Source organism: Adiantum capillus-veneris, chromosome 1 (genome assembly GCF_014529385.1).
Source record: "Adiantum capillus-veneris isolate H3 chromosome 1, ASM1452938v2, whole genome shotgun sequence".
Taxonomy (NCBI): Eukaryota; Viridiplantae; Streptophyta; class Polypodiopsida; order Polypodiales; family Pteridaceae; genus Adiantum; species Adiantum capillus-veneris.
This window is the reverse complement of record NC_140931.1, coordinates 96,648,558-96,655,587: the sequence shown is the minus strand read 5'-3', so window position 1 is coordinate 96,655,587 and position 7,030 is coordinate 96,648,558. Positions and strand designations below refer to the sequence as shown.

General features: G+C 42.1%; 1 non-coding gene across 1 annotated transcript; it reads left to right on the top strand.

Moving 5' to 3' along the window:
- The first annotated feature begins 257 nt into the window (after window positions 1-257).
- On the top strand, window positions 258-331 carry TRNAR-ACG (transfer RNA arginine (anticodon ACG)). Its single transcript has one exon. It is a non-coding gene; the product is annotated as a tRNA-Arg (tRNA).
- Window positions 332-7,030: the final 6,699 nt, after the last annotated feature.

Below are 7,030 nucleotides of genomic sequence, written 5' to 3'. Positions count from 1 at the left end.
CTAATAAGAACCCACTATGCTCTACACATTACAGTAGAGCGAGTTCACCATATCGTCGTGCTCTTCTTCTTGCACTCTCTCTCGCGTCGCACTTCCGCTCGTAGTCCTTCAAATCTCGTACCTTGTGTTACCTTCCCACTTGGCGATAGTCAAAGAGAAAGTTAGGGTTTTTTTTTGTTTATACGAAATTTGAGATCCCCGAGAAATCCAAACACCTCAAAGGGCTGAACACAAAACAATTATAAATTGTGGAAACAGGGCTTGTAGCTCAGGGGATTAGAGCACGTGGCTACGAACCACGGTGTCGGGGGTTCGAATCCTCCCTCGCCCATCAAAAAAGGTTATGGATACAAGAGATGAAAAACCCAATACAAAAAGTCACCTTTCAATTTATCATGACCTGTAGTTTGCCAGAATCATTCGCTATTGTTCTATTGGTTTCCAAACGGATATATTGATTTGAAATCTCAAAGAAAGAAAGTATATTATACGTTACTCCAGATTATCTATATGAAATATTATTATTCTTCAGATGCCATATTAATACACGTTTTGGTATTTTGATTGATATTTGCGGAGTCAATTACCCTTCCCAAAAACAAAGAATCAGAGTTATCTATTAATTACCGACTACTTAATATAAATCATGCATTCGTATCAAAATCAGTGTAAATGAGATCACTCTTGTAAGTTCAGTAATCAGTATATCTTCATTAGCTGGTCAGTGGGAGTGAGAAGTGTGGGACATGTATGGAGTCCGCTTTTGCCATTATCATGAGTTACGCTGTATATTAACGGATTATGGGTTCAAAGGTCACCTATTAAGGAAAGACTTTCCCTTAAGTGGATACGTGGAAGTACGTTACGATGATTTGGAAAAATGTGTAGTTTTCGAATTAATAGAAATGGCTTAAGAGTTTCGCTATTTTAATTTGGCTAATCCATGGCGACTAATGCCATCTAGATATTTAAGTAGCGAAAACCGCAACAATACCAGCACTAGCAACAGAGGCAGAAACAACAGTAGGCGCCTTCCATTAATGCCTCGTATTAAAAGGGAAGGCAACGAAAGTAACAAGGACGTCATCGAGGGCAAGAGGCCGTGAAAGGAACTGTTAAAAGCCATGCTTCTACTTAAAGACTTCTTCGATTGGTTGAAACGTAAGTCCCTGTAGCCGCAATTGAGTCATGCTAATGTAGTTCGTTTTTGTCATCTCCACCATCAAGTTATTAAAAAACTTGTAATGCGAATTATTTCTCTTTTTTTAGGAGTCCCCTCTTTTTTGTTAATTCCCTTTTTCTCCTTCTAGGAGCCTCAAATCGCCTATTGTGAGGAGACGAGAAAGACCCTTCTCAGGGAACTCTATCATAGAGAGATTTCTGGGAGGCAATTGCCATTGTCAATTTGTAATAGATTGATAGATGAACATGGGCCCACCCCTATAGAACGTCAGATTCAAAAAACTTTGCCTAGGTTCCGGAGGAAGATGCGCTATCTTATCTCCTAGAGGCCTGGAAAGATATCGAAAATATCAGAAGAGGTTGTTCGACAAAGGAATTGCCCAAAAAACTATCGCATATGAAGCGATTGCCTCCATGCAGGCGAGAGCGTTAACTCCCTTGCTTAATACCATAATCTTACGGTTGCGGATTTTCTCAGCAAACTTCGAGGGGGGAGATGAGATGATCGAGGAGGAAAACCGGCGACCCCTTGAGCCAGAGTTAAGCCTAACTGTCCAGCATAAAAGTTGGATTTCTTCGATCATCCCTGGCATCAAGCAAACCACGGCCAAATTGATACATATATTTAGTCTCCTAGCCCTTGATTTGAAGTCAACCTGAAGACTACTTCAATCCATGAAGCTTGTCAAGGGACGACACAGTCGAGGAGGGGGGAATGTTAGCAACAAGCTAACTCGGATAACATTTTTCGGAGCTTTTATTGTAAAAACACTTATTATTTTGATGAATCGGGAATGTCGTAACTCCTACTTTCCAAATAAACAGTGTAATTGATGAGTCGGGGCTACACGCTTCCAGATTGTATCAACCTATCTTTAGTTAGAGCTCCCAGATTATTAGTTTTGACCACAGAAACCTTGGCTAAGGTATAAAAGCCAATTTTTGTGAGTATTTTGTAAGTTTTTGGATAATAGAACACAACATGAGCTAACGACGCTCACTTCTCTCCTTCTCGCGCTTCCTACTCCCTTTTCGGTTGTCACATTATTGCAGTGCCGTCTGTTGCGTTGCAACCGCAAATAAGAGCTCTACGCATTGACGCAAGCATTTCATGGTAACCCGTAGCTTTTGGCGTCACCGACCTGCGGCCTAATTTCATCATAAGTAGGAATTTAAGCTTAAAAATCATAAAATAAATATAGGCGGGGTATTAGGGCATCATTGTTAAGCATTTAGATGCATTATGGGTCGAAAAACGACTAGGTCAAAAACTCACTGCTGTTGTTAATAATCGCGATTTTTGCACTTGACCTAAAGTGAGAATTGAGACCATAAGCATGTGTGCTTAGGTCTTATAAACACGTCCTAGAAGTTTTGTAACGTTTAGATGTCATTTGATGTTGTAACGGTTATGATTTGTTTGCCAATTAGCGACTAGCTTTTGGTGATTTCTGTCATTTGAGTGTAGCTTGAGTTAGATGCGAGTTGTCTGATGTTTTCCAAGAGATTGACAACCTCTTGTAGCCTCTATGCACTAGTCGAGTCAGCTTTGTCCCATGGATTGACAATTATATTTGTGGTTCTCGCTATGTCTACAATAAGATAGGAGTGAGATTAGACACCCATCCCACACATCCCTACTCATGAGGGGGCGAGCCCTCATTGTAGGAGCATGAGAGAGAACACACACATCCTCACACAAGGCAAGCTTGGTCTAAAGAAGCAACTAGGACACTTGTCAAGTTCCTCTTCATGTTGCCCTCATGGTGTTCCCAAAGCCTATTGGTTGGCCTCTCAAGGGGTCCAATGATAATTTAGTTAATTAAATTAATTGTTTATGAATTTATCAAGTCCTCTCTCTCAAAGGGGAAAGGGGGACACTTGTCCCAAGGCTAGTATGGTTGCTTGATGTGACTAAAGCATGTGATTGGCTAGGCTTGTAGGGGTCCAATCAAATTTCAGCTTGAGCTACAAGGAGGGGTCAACCAAGAGAAGCCAGGGGTGTGCTTGGGGGGGTATACTCTCTCTCTCTCTCACACACACACACAAGATCATTCTCACTTGGGCAAAGTGCAAGAACTTCATCTCCTTCTCCAATCTAGTTGAGAAGTTAAGAGCCTACACCAACACTCTTGCTATGTAATGCAAATCCACCAAGAGCCATGCTCCAATGCTTAAGCTTGCCATCTTCTTCATCTTCGTTTACTATGCTATTATGCCATGCTAAGAAAGAAGAGTGATGATAAGTGAGGAACTATTTCTTTCTCCTATGAATGCTTCTTCTTCCTCTTCTCTACCCTCATTCCCCGCTAGCTCTCTCCACCTTTGAAGGCGTTTAAGGCCTTGGGACTGCGGTCGAGGATGGTTAATGCTTTTACAAAGATTATGTTATGCTCATGATGCATGAAGCTTTCCATCTTCATTGCATCACCTAGTCACAAGGAACAGAAAGATTGTATTGTACCAAGTCTCTCTTGATGGGAGAATTTATAATACAAAAGTTGGCTAACAATAGAGGGGGGACCGACTCCACACAAATTCGGTCCTCAACTGTTGTCAAATTATCTAACTCTCTCTCTTGAAAAATTGTTCATGCCAAGTTAATTAAGTATTATGGTTATGTTGCTACTGCTAATTAAGTTCACCCTCTATGTTCTCGAAGTAGTCTCACAAAAATGCTCACTCTAATTCTGTTAATTCCGCTATTCTCAAAGTTCTTAGGCCATTTCCATTACAACAGCCACCATGACAACCCTCATAGGGGCCAGAGTGGGGGAGAAGGGGGAGCATCATACCGTATGCAGGTGCAAAGAGAGTGCGCGCCAACAGAGTTGTGAGGTACAGAGGGTAAGAAGATATGCGTGACGCATTTACTACGCACGTAACCCGGCCTTTAAGACATCTAATACGGTGCCCCTAGAAACGAAAAAGAGCCAATCCCCCTATTTGGGGTGGTGTCCCATAGTAGAGGCACCCTACAAAGGGTAAAGGCCTATGTTAGCCTGAAAAAATATTGAGATGCAAAGTTGTATTAGTACTTACGTGTGTGTGTGTGTGCGTGTACCTGCCCTCTCCTAGGCGCCATACACAATGGGTCGGCATTAGGCCCATTGTGCATGGGACTACTGCCTAATTAAGGAGATAAGATTAGAGCGGCTAAACTTCAAGTTAGGAAAGTCATTCCAAGAAAAAGTCTTGATGATTGTATTCATTAAGTCACTCCTCTTAAATTCATCAAGGCAAAATTTGTGTATAAGAATCTTGATGTCTTCCCACGCCAAGAAGCAATTAGGGGAAGAATAAAGGATCAAATGAAGGAGACTGATACATGTATTAATAGTTCTTTTATGAGCACGATCACTTTTCTTCTTGATGAAATGGAAGAGATATTCAATAGATCTCTTTTTTGTTGGGTATGCAAGCCCGAGTTCAGTGGTGTCTAAGCCTCGTGGGTACACACTCTATGGCATGCATGGAAACCTCAATTTAAAGATTGAGTTATGCATGGAAAGTATTCTTCTATATATGTAGCCTTTTAATCAAAGATATAGCGTGTAGTTTTGTTTTTACTGCTGTATCGACTCTCTCTCTCTCTCATTTCTTCTACTGCACACCATGTCTGCAAGATTGCATCCACGATAACTCTCCTGCCTCAACATATGGTATCAGAGCCCATGCTCTTGGTCTTGGCTCGATACAACAACGCGGGAGCGACCACTTTTAGAGAGGAGAGAGGTGGTTGAATGACATGCTCCAAACCAAGCAAAGCCGCATCAACATGGTCGCCCTGCCTTTTTGATGACAATTCGACTCAGTCGCCCCTGCTAACTCGGCCTCTACAGGATCTGTGGAAGAACAAAACACCATCAGCGCAGTCGACAGAGAGAGAGCTCGCCATATTTGCTTTTTTTGGGGTCTGCCTTTTCACATTCTTTTATAGTGGCCACCCGTATAACCTTTTTTCAAGCAAAGTGGGCATTCCCACCCTCACAAGGGGCTTTCACCTTCTGTTTTATCTGTGCTCAGTGTTGAGTACTATTGGCTTGCAATTTTGAAAGCACAAAAATATTCATTTAACATAACATGGTATTAGTTTGTCCTAAAGCATCAACACCCGTTTTTTGTTCTTTGGGGACATATTGCTTGCTTCGGAACTGCCAAAATTGATTGGCTTTGAATTCTGCTTCAAGCCGAATCTTGCCAAACCTTTTGTTAACCCTCACGCGCATTCCTATCACCTAAGACGGACGCCATATTATTTATTTGGTAGAGTCAGGTACCGGGCTTGTCGGTCCAATAGGAAAAGGGTAAGAGTGATCGTCGATGAGAGGCACACTCTAACTGGAACATTCAAGGGATTAGTTGGCTAAGCATGGGTGCCCAAGTGTGAATGGGGCAAGTTCATATAAAAGTCAACTAAACCTAAAATTCACTTATTTTCTCATTTGTGCAATTGAAGAGTGCTCTTGCTTCATCTCCATCTTCTTCTTCTTCATCTCCTTGTGTGTGTGTATGCGAGAGAGAGAGAGAGAGAGAGAGAGAGAGAGAGAGAGAGAGAGAGAGAGAGAGAGAGAGAGAGAGAGAGAGTGCGATCGAGCATTGTGACAACGGCATGTGGTGGCGAAGCGGTTGAGCACAGTGCAACGGCGACTCCTTCTTTGCGGGCGAGGAATCCTCCACGACAGCAAGCTTAGAGCGGTGAGTGACACACCATCGCCATCTTTGAGCTTACTAGTTTAGGCTAATTGCATGCTTGGAGCCATTTGTGGCTGGCACACAGTGTATCGGCAAGTTCCCTTGCATTGACATGTGGGACAGACGCGCACATTTTTGGCGCCGCTGCCGGGGAATCGCCTTACACTAAGCTCAAGAGGCACTCTGTGCTTCTTCTGTGAGTCTTTGAGTTAGGAAGGAAGAGGAAGAAGAAGAAGTTATTTTTTGCAAGTTTTTATTTCTTGCACGATCTTTGTTTTCTGTCAATGGCTGCTTGCACAGTTAGTAGTTAGTGTGTTAGTAGTGAATGAGTGTTTTAATGGCTGCTTGCACAGTTTTTTACACAATTTAATAAATAGCTTGTTTTCTGTCAATGTCTGTTTACACAGTTTTTTATTTGTTTACATAGTTAGTGTGTTAGCTAGTGAATGAGTAAACAATTAGTAGAGTAGGTAGATTCATTGTTCACTGTCAGTTAGTAATTAGCAGAGTAGTTAAGCTTAGTTAGCAGAGTAGTTAGCTGTAGAAGAGATAAGGTTAGGTTAGTGAGGAGAGTAGGCAAAAAGTTTTGTGTGTGTGGCCCAAAAAGGCCACTGAAACCACGCGCGTGGCGACCCCAAGAAAGCATATCGAAGTGTTTGAACAAATATGCGATTCTCTAGGAGAACACAATGACCTGCATAAGAGTAATGCTTTAAAAACTAACCTTAAGTGGGAAGGCTGGGGATTGGTATAGAACCCTAAGGGTAGAAGAAAAAACGATATACCCTACTCTTAGGATACTGTTCTTAAAAGAATACATACGAGAGGGAGTGCTTTGGGGTGTAGCCTCTCAGCTCCAGAAATCCCAACGAGAGGAAGGAGAGTCGGTGAGAGAATTTATTAGTCGCTTGAAGCATTTGAGTGCTTCAATAATAATCAATTGCTTGATAGATTCATTAGGGGTTTACGACATGAGGATATCTACGATGGCCTAGTCATTGGAGGTATCACCACTTGGGAAGCAGTCACCACCAATGCGATCCAATTGGAGGATAATTTAATGATTCAAAGAGAAAGAGTGTCTGTTGAGCCTAAATCTACTAGCTCGCAAGCATCGGGGCATCAGCCAATGACCCTATAGCCTATTGCTAAG